This window comes from Phacochoerus africanus, chromosome 5 (genome assembly GCF_016906955.1).
Source record: "Phacochoerus africanus isolate WHEZ1 chromosome 5, ROS_Pafr_v1, whole genome shotgun sequence".
Lineage (NCBI taxonomy): Eukaryota > Metazoa > Chordata > Mammalia > Artiodactyla > Suidae > Phacochoerus > Phacochoerus africanus.
Window position 1 is genome coordinate 119,574,726 of NC_062548.1, and position 22,365 is coordinate 119,597,090.

A 22,365-nucleotide genomic window follows, 5' to 3' on the forward strand; every position below is an offset into this window, starting at 1 on the left:
CTGTTTATTCTGGGCTGGAGAGACAGGATGCCTCCTGTAGGTGCTAATGGGAGGGCGAGGCTCTCTGGCTGGCTGGTGGGGGCGGCCTTGTGTACCTCCCTGAGCGTGAGCACCGATCTGAGAAGGGACCCTGGATAGACCTTTTTTGTGTCCTGACTTTCATTTCCCATCTTCAGCAGCTGCCTGTGTACCTGGAGGAAGGGGGCCGGGTTAATTGTTACCTCCTGCGCTGTTACTAGGTTACTTTGTAAAAGCAGAAATATGCTTTTAATGATTTTTTGTTGTTGTTGCTACCTCACGAACCAGAAGCTTTTATCTAAATGAGTTGCTACAAATCAAAAGAAGGGCCGGTGAGGGTTGCTAGGCTGCATCTGTCTTACACAGGGAAGCTCAGCTCTGTGAATGAGGCTTGAGTTTGCCCGATTCTGTTAGCATCCAGCTCCCTTACAAGTGAGAGTGGAAATACCTATTGGCAGCTGTAATTAATGCTCCTCCGAGAGGTCTGGATGAGAGGACGCGGTGAGGGAGTGGAGTGGTCTCCAGCCTGCAATGGTAACTCAGTTCCCTGGTGAACTTGGCACAAGCGGGTGACAACCTGGGCCTGGCTGACTGTGCTCCTTGGGTTTCTTGGTCATGGTGGGTGGGAGGAGGGCAACTCAGACGTGACTCTTCCAGTTTTTTTTTTCTTGGATGGGGGTGGGACTACATTGAATCCTAGAGAATGGTCACTTGAATGTGACCAATGGATTTGACACATTGTAGGTGCTCAGATAATGTTTGCAGAAGTCGGGCAGGCGCTGATGGACACTCGCTCAGGGCTCTCAGGCGTCCATCTAAGGAGCAGCAGTTGACATAGAGACGAGGCCTCTGGTTCCCACTCTGCTTTGGCTGTGTGATCTCAGGCAAGACACTGGCCCTCTCCTCACCTTAGCTTGTTGCTGGATATCATTAATTGACAACAATAACCCCTCCCTGTCTACCTCCTAGGGTCTCCCTCATGACTGGGTAGATGAACTTATGTGAAAACACCTTGCAAACTGAAGCCCTGGGTCATGGCAAGAGGTAAGAGTCAGCCATGCGATCCTAGCCTTGGACATTCTAACAAAGTAGGACTGGGCAGCGGCTGCCCTGACCCAGAGGCTGCCTGAGGGTCTCTGGGGGTCAGGGGTCAGGCGGTTCATGAGGAGCTCTGCTGTGAGCTGTCTCTGTGCAGCTCTGTCTCCATTATCTGAGAGGATGGCTTCTGGAGGCTTAGCATGGCCCTCCACGCCCCACGGCCGAGACCCAATCACCTTTCCAGCCACACGTCCCAACCCTCAGGGTCTCCTAAGCGCTTATGCTCTGAGCTCGCCAGTCCTCTCACATCTTCAGGTTTTGGCACAGACTGTTCATGTTGCCAAAAATGCTGTCTGTGCACATGCATGCATGCACGCCACACACACACACACACTTCCAGAGAGTGAAGTTACCTCTTCTTGGAAGCCTGTGGTTTTGACCAAACTAAGTTAGTTTCTAAGTGCTCACGTGCCCTCAAGTGTGAGCTCTGGGTCAGGGATTTTCTCTCATATGGTCACTGCGGTCTCCCCCGGGCTTGGAATAATGCCTGGCAGAGAGCAGATGCTCAAGAAACATTTTTTGAGGAAACAAGTTCTTCCATAGCACACTGTATAAATCCCTACTGTTGCATCTATTTTATTTTTTAATTTGTTTTTTGTCTTTTTACAGTCACACCTGCAGCACATGGAAGTTCCCAGGCTAGGGGTTGAATTGGAGCTGCAGCTGCTGGCCTACGCCACCGCCACAGCAACACCAGATCTGAGCCATGCCTGCAACCTACACTGCAGCTCATCATGGCAATACCGGATCCCTAACCCACTGAGCGAGGCCAGGGATTGAACCTGCAACCTCATGGTTCCTAGTTGGATTTGTTTCCGCTGTGCCACGACGGGAACTCCATATCACATCATATTTTAAGAATGTGTTTAGTTGCTGATTTCCCCACCGGACTGCCTGACCGGTCAGACTTCTGTCTGACCTCTCTGGCTTCTGGACCTAGAACAATATACAACAGGGCTGCCAATAAATGCCTGAATGAATGAATGAGTGTGTGTTGGACTATCCTTCTGTTTTACCACGCGGGGGCATGCCTCCTACAGCCCTCAGAACTCTGGCTCTGTCATGTTGCAAGAAAAAGAGCATTTCTGATTGGAAGACAAAAGCTTAAAAGTTCTGAGTGACCTGCGAATATACTAGATCATCAAGAAGAGACAGAAGCCCACATATATGGGAGCCTCTTTACACAGTCACTGGAAGAATGCTTGCATGGTGCTCTCCCGAATGGGGTTCTGGCAGGGCCTCCACTAGCCTATTTGGCATTTCTGGGCAAGTTATGGAGGCGGCGCTCCCTCTGAGCACTCACAGAGCACAGCAAAGCTTGCAGGGTGCAGCCTAGGTGTCAGCCCCCATCCCTCCCGGGCCAGTGCCCTCCTGTAGGTCACAAATGCACGACTGTTCCCGGCAGCCCTGGCCTCTGGGGTAGGTGCAAGGTAAGGAAGGAGACAGGTCGCTTAGAAAATCAAACTTGGCTGCAAAAATAAACTCTGAGGTTTGCAGATAAGCTATTTCTAGCCCAGGTGCCAAATAAGGTTTTTGCATCTAGAGTGAACTGCTATGTGTGACTGTCCCCACCCCACTTAGCTAAGGGAACTTCCCTCCCTGTGTGTAAATGTTCCTGAACAGTTTTGCACCCGGAAACGAGGAAAGGTCCACCCCGGGCACCGCCTGCCTTTGGCCAAGGACCTCAGCGTGTTGTTCAGCACGAGGCCGAGTCTCACAGACCAGGGAGGGCCGACGAGGGTGGCACAGCCGCCGTCCTGGGCACACTGATGCTCTGGCCGGCCACCCTGTCAGTCCCCTCTTGGCCCCAGTCCCCCATCAGCACACAGATGCCGTGAACTGACCGAGCCTCCCTCACGGGCCTTGGGGAGCTCTTGGCACAGTGGGCTGCAGTTCCCCACTGAGGGGTCACCAGCACCCAGGGCGCTGGCCTGGCACCTGTGGGTGGGGCGGGGGGTCTGCAACCCTCTCTCCTGGGAGGCCTGATGGGCAGCAGCTGTGCCCGGGGCCCAGCCAGAGAAAAGCAGGAAGCTTTCTATCCTGCTTGTTTTCACCTCCCCGAGTTTCAGAAAGGACGGAAGGAGCCTTAAAGGGATGCTGTGAGACGGTGCACATCAAGCACCGGAGAGGGACGAGCGAGGGCAGGGGCGGGAAGTGGCGCCGGGCAGGCCGCCTGCGTGAAACCCCACCTGGGAAGTCCCAGAGGTTTGCTACAGGTGGGTCAGAGATTTGCCTCCAGGCTTGGCAGCGCCTCGGACCTTGGCCTCACCTTGGAACTGTCTGGGGAGCTTCACAAAAATACTAATGCCTGGGTCCCAGGCGGAGAGATTCTGATTTAACCGATTTGGTGTGCAGCCAGATTTTAGAATTTTTCATTTCCCTAGGTGAATTTAATGTGCAGCCGGGGTTGAGAGCCACGGTTTAGGCTTAGAAGAGGCAAACAAGGAGCTGATCTGTCACGATATGATCCATACGAGGTACTATGACAAGGGCGTGCGAGAAGCTTTCTGTGCTGAAATCAGAGGCGGTTCACCCAAGGGTCCCCGCAGAGGGGTCGCAGGGACACTAACTGCCAGAAAATCCTAAATGTGGCCATATCCATATGATCCATGGGAAAAAAAGATCTTCTAATAGCTGGGAGCGTTCAAGAAAAAGCGCTTGGGGGTGGAGTGAGACGAACAGGGGTGACGGTGTGCCATGGCCAAGGAATCCCGCCGTCAGACGGCTTGATCGGGGGGTAGGTTTTAGAGTATCTGAAAGTGTAGATAAATTACATATCATACAGGAATTGTGTGTGGCCGCATCTCCATAACCTCCACCTCAATTCCTCAGGGCTCCGAATCCAAGAATTGGGGAACATCTTTGAGGTGAGGGTCGTGGTTAAGGCTTTAAGGTACCTGGATGCCCAGCCCCATGAGAACGACTAAATGAGAAGCTTGGGGGAAGAACCCAGGCCTCTAGATTTTTCAAAGCTCTCCAAGGGACTGCACTATTCACTGCAGGCTGAGTATTGCTGGCCTAGGTGGTGACATTTTGCCTCTGAACCTGTCAACCTTCCTCTGGGAGCGAGGAAATGTGTGTGTGTGGGGGTTATTCTTCATTTAAAGCAGAGGCGATGGAGCCTCTGGAGTTAGTGATGCATCTGGGACGGGAGCCCAGTGGGCTGTCTCCATGCGCAGGGGCCCATCTATCGCACTGCCTGTGGGGTCACTCTATTCTACCCGCCTGTGATCGCTGAACGGGATAAGATCACCTGATCTCACCATGGGGGTATAAGAGAATGGTCCCTGACCTCCACAAGCTCATGGTCCAGAAGGAACATGAGAGGTTCAAGGCAAAGGAGACCCAGGTTCACAGTGGAGGGAGGGGCGGGGGCTGAGGCTCCCTAAAGGCTTCATAGCAATGAGGTGGCTTCGGTGGCCAGGCTTAGTCTGAGAGGTGATCACACAGGTGGGTAATGGACTCTCATAGCTCTGGAGAAGTGGTTGGGACCTGCGGACAGAGGTGCCATCAGAGAATCAAGCCCAGGGGACAGGCGAAGCAGAGGAAGTGGAGGGGAGGGGGTTGTTGAGAGACAGGGAAGCTGGGGAAGGCCTCGTGGCACCAATACTCATTTACAGGCAGATGGAGGAAGAGGGGCGGGAGTAGCCAGGAAGATGGAGAGATGCAGCCCATCCGAACCCAAGGAGAGGGAGGCTCTGTTTCTCGATGAAACTAGCAGGGAGGTAGTCTGCTGATCTCGAAGGCCAGCTGGAGGTTCTGAGGACAATGGGGAAGGCGGGGACAGCTGCAGGGACCAGGTAGGGAATGGGCCAGTGATGCCCGAAGGATGCCCGGGCAGGGCTGGGGCTCTGCTGAAGGATCTGTGCCCATGCATGGTTATGTGGCCTCCTCAGTGGCCTGAGCACCCAGACTGCCAGGAGAGGCAGGGGTTGCTGAAGTTCCCAGGGTGGGGCCAGGACAGGCAGCAAGAATAAAGGACAAGTGGGTGACAGCTTGTATGAGCTGGTGAAAGCAGCACTGAAATAGCTCACAGGTCCATCCTCAGGGTGGATGCCAAACGGGGGCCAGGTAAGCGAGAGAGGGAGGCAGGAGGGGCTGGGGAGCCAATGAAGCCAGGCTGCGTGGAGCGAGGGAGGAAGGCAGGTAGAGGACGCGAGTGTGGTCAGCAAAGGCACCTTCGGGATGGCTTTGCCGGGTGAAGCTGCTGTGAGTGTGACGGTCCAGGGCACAGCACACAGTGTCCTCTAGTGGAATAGCTCCAAGTCCCATCATATGGGAGTCCCATCCCACCTGGAGACATACGCAGGGTCCTTCCAGGATGCAGGGGGACTAGGGGCCTGGGTGGGCAGCACTGAGATGGTCCCGGGATAAAGGCTGGGGATGCTATACAGGGTCACTCTCCGTGCCACGCTTTGTCACCCCCCAGCCTCCCAGCCTCCCAGGACAGTCCCACGATGGAGCCTGGGGATGCTCCCCACATGGCCCTTTGTCCCCTCCCAGCCTCCGTGTCTGCCCTTGCCACTCTTGGCTCAGCCTGCGTTTCTGCATGAAGTGGGTCCTCGGCTTTACCCCCCTCAGCCCCACCTGGGCCAGGATCATGCATTGCAGTGGTGGCATCAGATTTCCCTCCTGCTGGCTGGTTCTGGTACCGAGCTCCTGCTGAGGTAGAGGATTTTCATCAAGCCACTGCCAAGCAGACAGCTTTGCCTCTGCTCCACGCTTTGCTTCTGAGCAGACCCCGCTTTGCTGCAGGATACACAGCAGGGATCTGGCCAGGTGCCTAGGAGTACTGCCAGAGTGGGAAGATTGGTCTGGTGGGCACAGAGATTGATGCCCACAAGGGGTGTATCCCAGCAAATTTGCCTGGTGAGATCACTTTCAAGGCCTCTCCTGATCCCACAACATGTGCCTCTGGAAGGTGGGGATGAATAAGAGCCATATGTCACCCTGTGTCAGAGGCAGGGAAGAGAAGACCCCCAGGTAACGGCCGTCAACCCCACTGCCCTGGGTTTCTCCATCCTTGTCACCCCCTGCCTCACTCATGGCTAAAACTTGGAAAGCTGAGTTCTGTAAAGAGAATTTCCTGGATCTTTACTCAGACACCTAACTCCACCTTTGCCCCCTCCAAGAGTTGGGAATGCCACAGTCACCAAACCAAAGCTTAACTGTCTAGTTTTCCACGTCCCCCTCCTCTGGCCTGACAGTCACAGAAGGAAAGTGTTCCCTAGTGTCCAGGGTGACTAGCGGGGCAGCTGTCCCGCCAGTCAGCGGTGCCCTTAGGAGTGTGCCTACAGCCCAACAACTTTCAAGGTCAGGAGCCCATCTGCCCACGTGGGCCCCCCTACCAGGCTGCCGGGTGGCAGCAGGCTGGATGCACGTGGATGCTTCTTCTATTTTGGCAGCTGATTCAGGCCCTGCCTGGAGCCTCCTCCTGCTTCCTGCTGACACTGTGGTTGCCTGCAGCTCGGGGTCCCTTTTGTTTGTGCAAGAGCTCTGGGACTGGAGGGCACCCCAACCCCAAGGTCTCTGAGTCCACAGAGAAAGCTCTCTGACCAGCAGACAGTTGGGACCTGCTGTGGAAGGAAGCTGGAGTCCAGGCTATAAGCTGGCCCCAGGCAGAGGCCACGAGGCTCCTGGTCAGAGGGCACCACTGAGAATGCAGCACCTGAGCTTGCCTAGCACCGAATCCTAGGAGTTATGCAGAGGTGGCTTTGGTCCCTGGAATTCCAAAGGCTCAAGTGCCATCAAGACATGCTCCTCCAGGCCAGCTCAGCCTCAATGGTCCTGAATCCCAGTGCCCACGCCCGTCCTCCCACCTTCCTCCCAGGCCCAGCTTGCTCATTGGTTTCATCAGACTTCTGTCCTCACAAGGTAGGTCACGTCCCCCCCCCAACTCTCCTGGCCGCCTGGTCTTCAATCCAGACTGGAAAAATCCTGAATCGAAAATTTAAGTCAGACCTCTATAAATTTAATCCAAGGAAATAAACAACTACGCAAAGATATATATGCACAAATGTTTGTTGGAGTTATATCTGTAAGAGTGAAATATTAAAAATACACTAAATGTCCATTATTAATGGACATTTAAATTGTATAGCTTATTATAACCTTAGGATTTGAAGCCTTTAAAAATGCCACAGATTTATACTTACTGAAAAAGGTACCTGCGAGTTACTGCAAAGTCACAATAATGCATGACCAAGTAGTACATACAGTGTGACCTCACTTGTATGTGTGCATGTGTGTGTGTGCACACTTTATGCATATGCATAGGAAAAAAGCCTGGAAAAGGACACTAAAATGGTTATTTCTTGGGATTACGATTATGAGTAGTAATTCATATGACTTTAGGTGCCACCTTTGAAAGTATTTTTACAATGAGCAAGTAAATCTTAATCATATTTAATAATACTCTTTTAATATCCAGAAAAGTTAAGTCACAAAAGAACTATAGTTTTTGAGGAGTATAAGAGTCACCTAGCTGCTGGCCCACCCCAGAGCCAACCTCCTGTGGGACCAGAGCCCCAGGTGAGTGAAGAAGAGTGACAGTCATGCTCACGGGTTGACTCCAGGAAGACGGGGGCCCAGATGGCTTAGCTTGGCTCTGGGTACCAGTCAATATCACGTCCATGGTAAAAATCTCATTGACCGAAAGGGCGAGAGGACCAGCTCCATTGACTTCATGTCCCCCAGTAAACCAGTGGCGGGGGGAAGAGCTGGCCCACATCTGGTGCCTTTCTGATTTCCAGGTGAGGGGACTTACCTTTTGCCGTCCGTCTCTGGCAAGCTCGGGATTCGTCCCCAGGATGCAAAGTCCCCGATGGCCACCAACACTTAGTGCTACGTGCGCATCACCAGGAGGCCAGGCCGTCTAAAAAGAGATGGGAGAAGGGTGGCGGTGGGGTGGGGAAGAGGTATCACCTGTGGCAAAGAGATCTCCTTGGAATGCCAGAACCTTAGATGGTCCCCACCCTAAGTGGAGGCTTGTCCCTATCTTGGATTTCCCGGTGTGGGCATCTCACAGAGTGTGTGCCCAGATTCTGCCCCAGCAGCCAAGATAAGGGTGGCTGAGTCGGTAGCTGAGAACCCCAAGGGGCAGACACTAGATCATGCTCTGCCATCCCCCAAACACACAAAGCCCTAATCTCACAGTAGAGCCCTTAACACTCAAAAAGGGAGAGAATAATGGCATTCCCTCCCATCTAATCCAAACCAAGAGATGGGAAAAACCAGGAAATTTTAAGTCTTGATCTAATGCTGAAAAGAGAACAGGACACAAACTCTGGAATTACAAACACAAATCATCACTTCTTTCAGACAATGGACAAAAAGACCTTGAGGAGACAAAGGATGGGCTCCCTGGAGAGAAGGTGTTTAAAACAATGTGTCGATGGAAGGCCTCTTTATGATGGGGAGGTAGGGCTATTCCTAGTCTCCTCTTCCCAGGATAATATATGTGAAAGCCGTCTGCACAACAGAAAATGGCATATTCCACTGCAAAAAATGCACGACTATCATTCCCTGGGAATCAATGTATTTTTCTAAACTGAATATATCATTATCAATTGATTTTCCTTTTCCCTCCTAGCACTCCAGAGTCCCGGATGGCAGGGGGAAGCTTCAAGGTGATGCGAAGGATGCCGACAGGTAAGTAAGTTATTGTAAACTAATTCCGCCTTGTGACGAGCTTCTCTTGGACGGCGCAATGGGTCTTTCTCCGAGTCTCTCAACTCGATTTTTTTTCAGCTGCTGCTGACAGGCACATGCGGGCCATATCAAATAGCCATTTTAAAGCTGAAGGCAGCAAGAAATATTATTTTTCCCAAGGATAGAGTGCTCCCTTTATGATAAAGAAATAACCTCGGTTGGGAGGCAACGTAAGCCAAGGTCACCATTTAATTTCGACACAGAGCCAAAGTCGTGAGTCCATTTCCTCTACCAGGCTGGTGTGAAGCACACGCTTAAATCGATCCCTTTGGCCACAAAGTATTGACAGTACTGGTGATAAGAAGAGATGGAGGGATTTCTGGGAACGATCCTTGGCAGATAGGTGCTGGTGAAGAGAGAGGTCGAGGGGACAGATCCTTGGGCATCTCATTCATTTATTTACCCATTCATTCATTTAATGCATATTAATGGTGTGTCCGTTATGTGTCAGGCAGCGTTCTAGGCACTGGGCATGCAAACGAGCAAAACAGAAAAACAAAAACAAACTCCCGCCTTCAAGGGGCTCATCGTCTAGTAGGTGGAAACATAGAATAAACAATAAGCCTAAGAATAAGCGTAAGAGAAAAGAAACTTTATATTCTATTACAAGTTAATCACGAAAGGGATATTGCCTATACGCTTAAATTATGCATAATGGCCCATCTCTGGGAACGCTGCCTCCGAAGTAATGATCATTAAGCTAAAATACCTTTGTTCAGCTCACAGGAAACATCCTGACCAGGCCTCCCTGTGAATGACTTCAGGAAGGAAGAAATGAACACGTCCCTTCTGGAGGCGGACCAGAGCCAGGAAATGTCTGACTTTATTCGTCCCCTTTTAGTATACAAGAAGCCTGAATCCCAACTCAGGTACGACGGTTCTTTGGGACACGTGTCCACCATCCTCTTGGTCTGCCAGCTTTCCAAACAAAGTCACTATTCCTTGTCCCCAACAACTTGGCTCTCGATTTACTGGCCTGTCACGCAGCGAGTTGTACGAGCTCAGACTCGGTGACAAAAGTACAAACTGTACAGTCTATTAGAAGGTGGCCAGGGCTCTTTATTAGAGTAGAAGTGGAGCAGAAGCTGGGCGTGGGGGCCGGTCAGGGGAGTAAGCCTCCTCCCGAGAGGATGACATGCAAACGCCCCAGGGGGAGCCTGACAGTTATCCTCCTGGATTGACATGGAGCCCCTGTGGCCGGACACCAGAGAGTCTATGGGACATTTAGCTGGAGGAGCGAGAATCCAGATTGCACAGGGCCTTGCAGGCCACACTAAAGGCTACTAACTGAGAGCCCCAGATCCTGACCACCAAGCTTTAGAAAGAGCTCTCACTCTCTTGAGACAAACCTCTCGCTTGCCATTGTCAAGTTAATCTGCTTCCCTTCTCTCCAACCCAGATGGCGCAACTCTCCAGGCTGTGCCAGACCAACACGGCACCGTCCAGACAGGCGCAGAGGGGCACTGCAGAGGGCAAGCCACCACGGCTGTCTCACCTACTCTGAGGACAACGGCCTCGTCCTTCCTCCTCTGTGGTCCCCAGAGGCTACTTCTAGATGCGATAACCGAAACAAGGTTCAGAACAAAAATAAACCACATGCGAGAAAAGGGAACCCTCCTGCACTGTTGGTGGGAATGGAAACTGGTACAGCCACTATGGAGAACAGTTTGGAGATACCTTAGAAATCTATACATAGAACTTCCATATGACCCCGCAATCCCACTCTTGGGCATCTATCCGGACAAAACTCTACTTAAAAGAGACACGTGCACCCTCATGTTCACTGCAGCACTATTCACAATAGCCAGGACATGGAAACAACCCAAATGTCCACCGACAGATGATTGGATTCGGAAGAGGTGGTATATATACACAATGGAATACTACTCAGCCATAAAAAAGAATGACATAATGCCATTTGCAGCAACATGGATGGAACTAGAGACTCTCATCCTGAGTGAAATGAGCCAGAAAGACAAAGACAAATACCATATGATATCACTTATAACTGGAATCTAATATCCAGCACAAATGAACATCTCCTCAGAAAAGAAAATCATGGACTTGGAGAAGAGACTTGTGGCTGCCTGATGGGAGGGGGAGGGAGTGGGAGGGATCGGGAGCTTGGGCTTATCAGACACAACTTAGAATAGATCTACAAGGAGATCCTGCTGAATAGCATTGAGAACTTTGTCTAGATACTCATGTTGCAACAGAACAAAGGGTGGGGGAAAAAATGTAATTGTAATGTATACATGTAAGGATAACCTGACCCCCTTGCTGTACAGTGGGAAAATAAAAAAATTAAAAAAAAAAAAAACCACATGCAAGGCTGAGTTCTTTGGGACTGTTCCCTAATGTGCTTACTTAGGAGCAGATCCTAATGTGAGCTGACGGGTCACAGGCTGTGCTGGGTATCTTCAGCTCGCTCCTCCAGGTCTGCTTACCATCCCGTTCTGTGTCCCAGGAGGCTCACCTGGCCTGCGTGGAGGGCACCCCTCCAGCTCTGAGACCCTGTGACTTCTAGTTAGGTTCAGCCAATGCAGAGGCCAGGAGGAGCCTGGGGACTGGGGTGGGGGTGCGGGGCACTGGGCGTTTCCTCCCCCACTTCCCTTCCTCCTGCAGGGTCTGCATGGGACGGCTGTGACCCTCTGCTGAAGGTCATGGCCCTGGTTGGTGTTGGGTAGAGGGAGGGCTTCACGTAACTTTCTCTCTGCCTCCCTCCCCTTGCCCCCGTTAGGAGCCTGGGCTATTGCCCTCATCCTACTGCGTCTACACCATTGCAAAGAGTCCTTTCTTTGAACTCCCTCTGAACTCCACATTTGAATGTGTCTGTTTCCTGTCAAGACCCTAATGAACACATTCTCAGAAGCAGGACGTTGAAATCAGGCATCTGAATTAGAATTCTGACATGGCCCTTAGTTTTGTGACACCGGCTAAATTATTTAATGTCTATGAACTCTCGTTTCCCGTGCGTAAAACTAGAGAGACTGGGACATAATTATCATCCTCAGCGTGAGCATCAGCATTTCACTGTCACCATCAGCCACTCACAGTCCCAGGGCAAGTCACACCTCCTTCATGACATGTCTGCTCACCCCAACCAGATGCTCCTCCCATGAGAGGTTTCGAGCTGTTCTCGGCTCAGAGGTGATATTCGCTGATGTCTCAGTAATTTCATTTCTTTGCTCTTCTTACTCTGCTTTCTCCCACCCCAACCTCTACTCCCTACATTCAAGTCCTGGACACCCTGAGAACAGATATTATATTACTGTGTGAATCTCTGTCCCCCAGCACCCACCACATGCGGGTGTAAATAGGCCTTTCCCTCCCTGTCTTTTCTTCCCAGGAGGGCTTTAAGCTACTCCATCCACCTAAACACATTTGACCCAAAGGCGATGCATGGTATTTAAAGTGATTTTAAAATACATGACTAGAAACCGATTTCTAGTAATAATTTTGTTCCCAAGGCGATGCTGTAAAACCTTAAGTTTGCAAACACCATGGCCTGGGAAAATGAATCTCAGGGAAGAAACCTGGGAGTTCACAGGGGGATGGGTATGGTTTTCCATCCCCAGGGAGCTAAAGGTTCTACCTCTGCACTTGACTTTTGACATATCTAGTCAAACTGACCCCTTCCCTCCCACTAATCTCATCAACGGAGGGCAGCTTTGGGGCTTGAGGAAAATAGCATTTAAAAAGGCAAAGGATGAGGGACTTTCTACTTTAAAAAAGTACTGTAGGTAATAAGTCAATACCTGTGAAATTGGTCTTAAGTCCTTCACCTTCTCAAGGCCCTTAAGAGATGCTAATTGAGTTTGACAGGGCATAAAGGCCAATATGAAACCAAGACCCACAAATGGGCTGTTTGGATTAAATAGCTGCCTAAATTCAGGGAGAGCCTCAAAATTAAACTCAAAGAAATTTCTGAGACCCATTCTAAGTCTATAAATAAAGTTGGTTCCCGACATGGACCAAATTGATAGCCAAGAGAATTATAAACAAGGGCCCCAGGATTTTTTTTTACTTCCCTATAAAAGATAACCAATTTTTTGGAGAGAAACTTGCCTTATGAGAGGAGAAACCAATTAGGGAGGCTTGTGTTTGATGCAGGATCAGAAAGCAGCCCTGCCTGGGTCTTGACCATGCTACCCAATTATGGCTCCACCCGGCTAGCTCACCACCCCTCAGCCAACTGGGAAACCAGGATTCTTCTTTCTTCGGAAGAAAAAAAAGCAAAGGAACTGGAGACTGGAGACTATAGTGGGAAAGCCAGCTCTCACACCCACTCTCCTGTCAGCCCAGGTGCAGGACCCTCTGGCACCCCTGGCACAGGCGGGGACATTTGCTCTGACTGTGTCTTTGCAAGGGCAACGCTCATTCACATCCTCTTTCTTTTAAGAGAGGAAAACAGGCCATCCATTAATAACATCAACCATGGGTTCACCAAAGCCTGCAGGCATCTTGCCAGCCCCCAGATGAGCACTCTCTCGGAGTGTTTATCCAGGTTCTTGACAGTTCATGGACTAAGCAATACAGAAGGCATTGCTTTTAAAAGGAGGGGGGGTTAAGATGCAAAGGTGGAGCACGTGAGCCGACCCAGCACAATGCCGAGTCTGCTTCTGTCCATTAAGGAGCCCAAATTGGCCGCGGATGAGATCCATTACACGGTTTCCACGGTAGGGATGCGATGCCTGGTGAGCTTTTCTGCAGCATGTGTTCCTCAAAGAAAGAGGATCTTCGGAGGCCGCGACCCCTGATTGAAGGCTAATAGCTGTATTTTCATAATGTTCAATGTTTACAAAGCTTAGGTGTCCACAGTTCCTCATTTACCTCTGTCAAGTTTATGAATCTGATCCTATTAGTACTCCCACTTTACAGATGAGGAAACTGAGGCTCATAGAAAATAAGAACTGCCTTAAGTCACAGAGCAAGTGGCCGAGGGAGGGAGCTAGAACTGGAACTCTAGATCTCTGCCGCCTGTCCCACATCTTTGTTCTGAATTTGGGCCCACTTGTTCCTGGGACCCAATCAATGAGGAGCTCAGAGATGTCTTGTGTTTTCTCTGCAGTCACCACCCTGGGCTGAATACAAGCGCAGGTGACAGTCAGGTGCTGGTGAGCCCAAACCAGCCCTGTGATCCAACTGGCTACTCCCCCAACTCTATCCCTGCTTCTCGGCAGCCCCTAGATGCTCTAGAGGTGGTCAGGTCCCCAAGGGACCCTCCCACAGCAGAGAAGCCACAGATGCCATCCTACACCTACCACAAACCTCTGTCGGCAGGAAGGCCACTGCCCTGGATGCAGTTAACATTAACTCAGTGTTTCTCAGCCTCTATCTCATTCACCCCACCCCCACCCCGCCTCAAGCGAAAAATTAAATTCTTTCCAACCAGAGAAAAATTCAGCTCAGGGGAGTAAGATTCTGTCAGGGAGGGTAGGGCTTTGTCGGGGGGGGGGGGGTCACAACCATTGCACTGAGGTTTGTTTGCAGACCCCCCCACCCTGCAATCAATTGTACCCCATCCACCTGAGACCGCACGGGGCTGGGATTGACTTTCCTTCACATCTGCTGCTGCCAGATCCTCATCGCAGGGCCGGGCACCGCTGCCCCCCGCAGCGCTGCTCAGAGCAGTTCCCCCCAGTCTCCGCCATGGATGCCCGGGGAGGCCTCCACGCCTCTCACCTCAACCACAGCAGGGGCCCCCCTGAGGGGCCCTGCCGCCACCTGAGGGGTGCTCAACCCCAGAACGGGTCACATCGCTCCCCGACCAGAAGCCCTCCGTGGCAGGGGCCCCAGGAGAATCCGGCCAGTCTGGACCCTTCCTCCTCCTCTGCCTGGGCCCCTTGCCCCCAGGCACCCCCAGCATTCCTCCACTTCTGGGGCCAGACGCACACCCGAGCTCTTTCCCTAGACCCCCTCCCCAGTGCCTTCACCCCTTCTCCTCCTGAAGACCCCCCTCCAGAAGTTCTGCTCTCTCTGGACTATGGACACTCTCCAGGTGAATCCCTGGAGAATATCAAGAAAAGAGCACAGCGTCACCAAAGGAGGCTTCTCCTGGTCCCCCTGGGCTAGTCCGGGTACGGAGAATGCGGAGGTAAGGAATGGGGTGCCCGCCAGCCTGCCTGCTAAGTTACACCACGACAGGGCTCTGCCAGAAACCAGGACCAAGTTGCAAATCAACTTCTCCCCCCAAACCCCAGCAGACCCCTCAGCAACTCGCTTAACTAGATTCTCCCAACTCAGTCCCACCGCCCAGTGCCAGCACGTGTACCCAACCTCTCAAGGGACTAGATCCGGAACTGGGACGACCTTGACTTTCCTGAAGGTGGCAAGCTGGACGGAAGGGCAGAGGTGCCACCGGCAAACCTGTTAGGCTGACTCAGCCGCCTTGGCATTAAGAGGGCGGAGCGCGTAGCACCTGGCACGCAGTAGCTGCTCAGGAAGGCTCTGTAGAAGGAGGGAAAATGCCTCCAGGACACAACTCATTTTTGACAATTTTGCTTCGAACATCTGGACGTTCACACCACAGCTTCATGATGAGACTGCGAACCAGTTTAAAAAAAAAAAAATAAAAATTCAGACACTGTTTCCAGATTTCACCGTTACAAACAGGCCCACATCCTCCTCTTAAATCGCAGTAATTCCTTCCCAGATGTTGCTTCTCCTTTAGACCCGCACATTTAAGCTTTTCATGATGACGCTTCACATTTGCCTGGTGCTGTGGGCTTTCTGGAGTGCTTCTGCATCTCCTCTCCCTCATTAGACCGCCACACGGACCCGGGAGAGGCAGGGCAGGCGCCGGCATCCCTAATTCACTGACAGGCGGGCCAGCTGCTGATGCTGCCAGGGTGGACTGCCTGGGGATGGGGGTCTCTCTCCTTGCTGGTGCTGAGAGACACACAGTCCCCTCTTCTCCAGCACCTTCCAGGTTGCTGTGTGGGTGGGGCCTCGGTGGAGGCTCCATACTCCTGCCCCCGCCCCCCATGCTGCTGGCTTAAAACCCGGTCTCAGGAGCTCCTGCTGTGGTGCAACAGGGTTGTCAGCACCTTGGGAGTGCTGAGATGCAGCCCAGCGTGGCTCCCGTGGCCCAGCACAGTGGGTTAAGGATCCTGCGTTGCCACAGCAGCGGCTGAGGTTGCAACTGCAGCTCAGATGTGATCTCTGGCCGGGGAACTCCAATGTGCCTGGGAGTGGCCAAAAAAGAAAAACAAAAAACCAAAACAACCACGGACTCACACGTGAACAAGTCTCTTCCCCTGGTTCTCCCTGCACCCCGGGGGCCAGGCTGTAACATTTGAACAAGACTTAGTCAGAGACTTGGGAAATAAAACAGAGCAATAGGTCAGGAGGTGGGTGAGAACACTGGAAAGAGGTGGCCTGGTAAAGCTGCTCCCCGCTGTCCTCCAGGAGACCCCCAGGCCCTGGTCAGGCCCACCCCAGCTCCACGGGGCAGTCCCCATGTGGCATCGACCACACTTGAGCTCACACCCAGGAGCCCGCCTCAAAGTCTGGGCCAGACAAGCAGAGCCAGAGAGATTAGGATTTCCGTCCTTTGTCTCACCTTCCCACTCCAGTGTCTTTTCTGAGACCTGTCCCTTTCCTGGTGACAGACTCTGGGGCTGCCTCCATTCTTCCGGGGATCCTTTTCCCGTACCCCAAGCACTCAAGGAGCCAACCACATTGGCCCACAGCCGTACATGCCGGAATGACAGCTGCCAAACAAGCTCATGGGTTCACGGGAGGAAAAGCACAGAGTGAAACAAGGCCGGCTTTAGACTTGGTGGGTTTTTGATCTCCCCCTGCAGGTGCAGAGAGCTCTGCGAACCCCTTCGCCCAAGTCTGCACCCTGCAGCCTCGCTCACGGTTCCCCAGTCAGAGCTTCGTCCCGGATTTTCATCTTAGACACACCTGGGGTCCAAGGGGTTGGCTCAGCCCATGTGGTGGACAAGAGCATGTGGAAGATTTATCATCTGAGAGACCTGGGCCCAAAGTGGTGACACTGGCCAATCCTCCGCTCCACTCCCACCCCCGCCTTAATCTCCTCCCCTGTACAACGGGGATATTACTGAATATCTGTTGTTGTTTTGAGAGTTAAATATCTGAACGTAAGAAAGGCACTTGGTGTAGCCCATGGCGCATATAACCAGTGGCCCTAACATTATTCTTATCCTGCTGTCCCCCAAAGAACAGGTGTCCCTGAAATACCTGAAATGCCTTTGGGAGAGTCTGTGTCTTCGCTCCCACTGCCTCGCCACCGAGGTGAGACAAACCGATGGGACGAGCCAGTGGGGTCTTCCTTGGGAGCTAGCTGACCATGTGTGGACCAGTCCTGGGTCTGATACGGGTCACTACCACTCCTTGCTCCCTCCAGTGAGCCCTCTGAATTTCCTCCAGGAGGACAGTTTCAGCCTTTACCTACTCCACCCACACCTACCAGTCAGCAACTGATAAACCAACTCCAAGTCTGAGGGCAGGTGCTGTCCTGGCTCTTTCCCCTTGTTCCCCCTCTCCTCTGAATCCAAGCCATCCACCAGCGGCTCAAACCCCTTCCCACCCAAGTGGGTCTGAATGGTATTACTTCCTCATCCAAGAGAAGGCGATTTTATTTGAATAGATCTGAGACTGTTGCTACACTCTCAGAGGGATAAAAAAAATTGTGAAAGAAAAGCCTTTGGAGATTACAGTACTTTTTACCCCGATATGATGAGTTATCCATTTAAAAATAAACCACAGACAGGCAAGTTTCTCCATAGCCAGGCAGAAAGCAGTCATTACCAGGAATTTCTGTAAGTTCTCTGCTTTTCTTGGCCAATATAGAAACAGCCTAGGAACTGAAAATAGAATTAGAAGCTAATTCTGTTTTCCTGATCTCTAACAAAGTATGCAGGCAAGTGGCTTGATCTTACCATGGCTTCCGATCCCATCTGAAAAATCTCAGAACCACTGCCTGCCAACCTCATGGCATTTCTACAAACGCACCCAGCGACCGAGGAGTCCGACCGGAACCCACAGCAGTCCATACACATGCACCAAATCACTGAGCTGCAGCCTGCCATGGCTTGATGTTCAGATGCAGGCAGGAAACTGAAGGCCAGAGCCGGCGAGTGACAAGCTCAAGGTCACCCAGCTGATAAACAAGAGAGCCGGAACCACAATGCTGGCTTCCAAATTCCTCTGCTGCTGCTCTTTTTTTTTTTTTTGGCACCCAATCATCTCTGCACAGTTTAACTGGAACTGACGATTCCAGGAAAGTCCCCTAGAAAGATTAAACAGCTTCTCCCAACCCAGGCTTCCTTCCTGTAGAAAGTCCCACCTGTCTTCCTTCTTTCAAATAGTCCTTGCTGCATTATGTTTCAAGCTCGATATTTCAAAATCCAAAGACATCTATAAATAATACATACTCATTTATATGTACATTTATATGTACATTTAAAAGATTAAAAAAAAAAAGCCATAACAAAGATACCTGTAGATTCTTCGGAATACCAACCGCCTACTTAACACGCAGTGGAAGCCAATAGCTAATAAACACAGGTAAGCGCGTGGATGAATTTCCCGCCACTCCATCTCGGGCCCATACCCATCCGGGGAGTCTCTGTGCTGAACCCACTCCATTCACTGCTTCTCTCCCACGGTCACATTCAGCCATCTGCTGCTTCTTTTCTATGTGGGACTGGTGTATTTTTTTCCTCTTCAGTTTTACATGAAACATTTAGCAACGAAGTAGCAAATAAAAATACTACATATCATCTAGAATTCAGATAAAATTGTAGCTGGCTTTAACGCATCTAAAGGTTGATAAAAAGAAACACATAGACGCTTCTTAAAGGCTTGTTTATATTTTATTACACATTACACACATCTCACTCCATTGAGAAAAATGTAGAAGTTGATGTGGTTCTCTCTGCCACAAGCTGCCGTGGCAAAGATTACCACGTCTAGAGAACATGTTTCCTTTGGAACACAAGGCACTTGCTTTGCAGACTAGCCCAGCAGACAGAAATGGCACAAATAATCCACCAGCGAACACATCAGTCTTTGGAAGGAGGGGTTTCTGTACTATTTTTTCCCCTCTAAAGTGTGCACTCGGGCTGCCCCATCCTCCACTCTGCTGCTCTTCACTCCAAACTGAGGGTATGGCTGGAGCACCTTCACCTCTCAGAGAGATGTTCAGAGAGGCAAGGAGCTGGCAGAGCTGGTGCCTCCATCACAGGCTCACATGCAGAAATAGGGGCGGTCCCAAGGCTGTGGATGGCGAGGGCTAAGTGAACTACACTGGTGGGGCTGAAGGTGGTCAGAAGAGGCAGAGCTCCTGGGGTGCGGGAAGCTCTGTGCCAGGACCTTACCTAGGTCTTGAAGGACAAGCACACCTGAAAGATCAACCTGAAGACATGCAGAAGGACAAGCATCGTCAAGCATCTTAGTTTGAGTTCCCCTCCAAAGTGGACCCTGCAACACCAATTTGAATGCAAGTTTTGGTTTTTTTTTTTTAAGAGTAGATCCAAGGAAGCACCACGAGGATGTAGGGCCATGAGACAGGACGAGACAGGGAAAAGTCAGTCAAGGACGTATTAACCACGGGGTGATGGCTGTGGGCAACTGGGGCTCATTCCTGCTGGGGATGCTCTTAGAGACTGGGTAGAGCACATCTTATTAAAGGTGTCCAGCCAAGAGACGAGGAAGGAAGCTAGGGTATTTAGGCATTACCTCTCATCTCTCCTTGGTTGATAAGAGCTTCCAAGGCGTCAACCCCCCAAGGCCTCCAGTCTGCCCTGTGAGTGGGCTGGGAGCCCTCACACAGAGAGAACCAGGAAGCAAGAACTATCAGCACGTGGTCCCCAGGCTGGGAGCTGGGGTGGCCCTGAGGGCCTCCTCTAGGGCAGGTGAGTGAGGGCACTCAGCAGCTCCTGAGCAGTGCCAGAGTCTGCAACCTCAGTACCTGTCCAGGTGCCTTGATCTCTGGAAACTCCCCATTCTGAGTGAGAGGGAGGCACATACTGTTTGCCGCAGTAGGAGACCTGGAGTTTACTCACCACCCCCAACCCTGCTGTGTCAAATGCGTTTGTAATGGGATCATCTGCTATCTGTCGGCAGAGCAGCAACCATGTATGAAAAATAACACTGAGGAGCAAATTAAGTGATGTGTCTGCAAGTAGCCTGTTTAGTGAGGAAGGGCTGCCATTGACAAATCTATTAAAATTACACATAAATTACCTAAGAGCACATAGATACAGGTTCAGAATGCCTCCATGATGGGCATTTAAAATACAACCCGGATGAAGTCATCTTGTCTCACTTGAATGGGGGTAATAATAATTAAGAGAAGAGGGAGAAATAAATTATATCCATCACCTTCCTGATGACAAAAAAAAAAAAGTTTTCAATTTTCATTTTTCAGGATGATGGTGACGTAAAGCATTAAGGCTTCTGGGTCCTGCTAAGAATCATCCACAAGATGGGACAGAGGAGAGAGGCCTCCGGGTGTTCTTCAAACGGGAAGGGGAGAGCTGGGGGCGCCAGGCTTGTCGTTCTTGGGAAGCAGAGCCCAGGCAAGGAATGGGGCGGGTGGTTACTCTGCAGAGGGATGCCAGAAAGCTCAGGGAGGTGAGTGGGGAAGTGAGGCAGGTCAGTGAAGGGAGCCAAGAGAGACTGTCAGGTCACCCCTGCACGTACCTGAGTTGGTTTCACGGGGGAACCTCTGGGGCACAGAGCGGGCCACGTCCCAGAGCTGTCTCACCTGAGATGTGAGGAAGCTGGACTATTTGCCACCAACCCCCATTGCTCATTGGCCGAGAGCTCCTGTCAGTGAATTAACACCTAGGCACGTGCGGTCTGTCCCCAGTCGTCGGCAAAGGCTCAGGGGAGACGGGGCTGGGGAGGGCTCTGGGAAAGTGAGCCTCCACCATGTGCAAACATACTGTGCTGGAAACTCATAACCTCTGATTACTTGGATGGAATTCAATTTGCCATTTTCAAAAGTCTAACAAAAACAGACTCTCCCCGCCTCCCCCCCCATCCCCATGTAATCACTGAATAATATTATAATCATTCTGCATGGAAATTGCATTATTTCCCTGATGGAAGCATAGGCTTTGAACCTCTCAGGGCTTCACCCACTACATTACTTTTCAAAGTGTGAAGGAGCAGGTTCCAATTATCTGAAAAAAAATTTAAAACAGTCACAGCACAATGCATAGTGTGATCCAGACAGAGAGAATACACATTCTCTAGGACAGGCACCTTGATTAGTGCCTGTGACTGTTAAACACATTTCAGGGAATATAGTGATAATGGACATTAATAGTAGCAATAGTGCTGAAGTGCCGGAATATAATGATTTCTGATTATATTACCATTTCCTTTTGTGAAGCACAGTGCATATTTCCAAACGACTCTATGTTCATTAAACTACACAAAAGCCCGGCGGCGGCGGCGGCGGGTCGGCAGAAAGGTAGGTGGCCGGAAGGGGCCTGGGTCACTGGTGTCTGGGAAGTGGGGAGATGCCGCCAGAGCTGCCGGTGGGGCTCCGCAGACTCAACAGCATTTTCTGTGATCTGGACTCAGGGACATGTCCGCCTGTGTGGACAGACATCAACGAGTGAACAGCCAGGAAAGAAACGCTCCTACGTGCAATGTAACAAGCTGATGGGTGTGAGAGGAGAATTTGGTAAATTACAGCTTTTTTTGTCAATGGCCAAATAAATGACCACCTCACCCCTGCATCGCCCATTTTCCCTTAGAAAAACAGGTATTCTTACATTCAACACTATCCAGTGTATCGTTTGATGGACTCCATCTGTAAAAAGAGTCGTCTTAGAGTGCGCTCTCCCACCTAATTTAGTTAACACAGATGCAGTAATTATTCTTGGGATTATGCCTTCCCGATTTTAGTGTCTGAAAAGTCGCTTTAGAGAGAAATCCAACAATGGCTAGTTGCTGCAAGCGATCCTGCCCACTCACCTAGAAGGCATGTGAAACAAAGCCAAACACACAACTGCCTAATTTATAGGAACTGAAGCCTGTGGCTTGGAATAAAATTTTCAAGGAAAGCAAAATCTGCAGGTTCAAAAAGTGCCGTCTCTTGAAAAGGTGAATGGAAGTGAGGCTCGTGAGTTCTGGAAAGCTGCTGGAAGACTGAAAGAGCGGCTCTAGGGATGAAAAAAAAAACAATACACGGGGAACAAAATACACTCTGGAATTGAAACTGCACCTGACAGGTTTGGAGAGTGACTCATGAAGTGTAAGTGGGAGAAAGTCGTATCTAAAAATTAACAGTTTACATATTTTGTAATTTTAAAGATGTGTAACTTAGGAAATTAATGACATCTTATAAGTAAACAGTTTGTTGTTTCATTCATACTGTATTCCAAAAATATTCATATGTTCAGGTTGCCCCAAATTTTTTTCAGAGCCCTTTTGTTCTGGAAAGTGGGGGACGACCTGATATTTGGGTGTAGAATGAGTTTTCTTAGCACTGTAGGGGTGTAGTCACCGTTCTGGTAAAGGCCTAATTCAATCTGCAAATCGAACCCACTA

General features: G+C 50.8%; 1 protein-coding gene across 2 annotated transcripts in view; it reads right to left on the reverse strand.

Moving 5' to 3' along the window:
* The window catches only part of KLHL29 (kelch like family member 29), a 306,133-nt gene that overhangs the window by 210,687 nt on the left and 73,081 nt on the right, over positions 1-22,365 (reverse strand). Inside the window, exon 2 of one of the 2 annotated variants that reach the window (XM_047782559.1) lies at positions 7,883-7,990. The gene's annotated coding sequence lies outside the window, so the exon portion shown is untranslated. Of the gene's footprint in view, positions 1-7,882; positions 7,991-22,365 lie in introns of those variants that run through there. The other variant, XM_047782558.1, reaches the window with a different exon arrangement.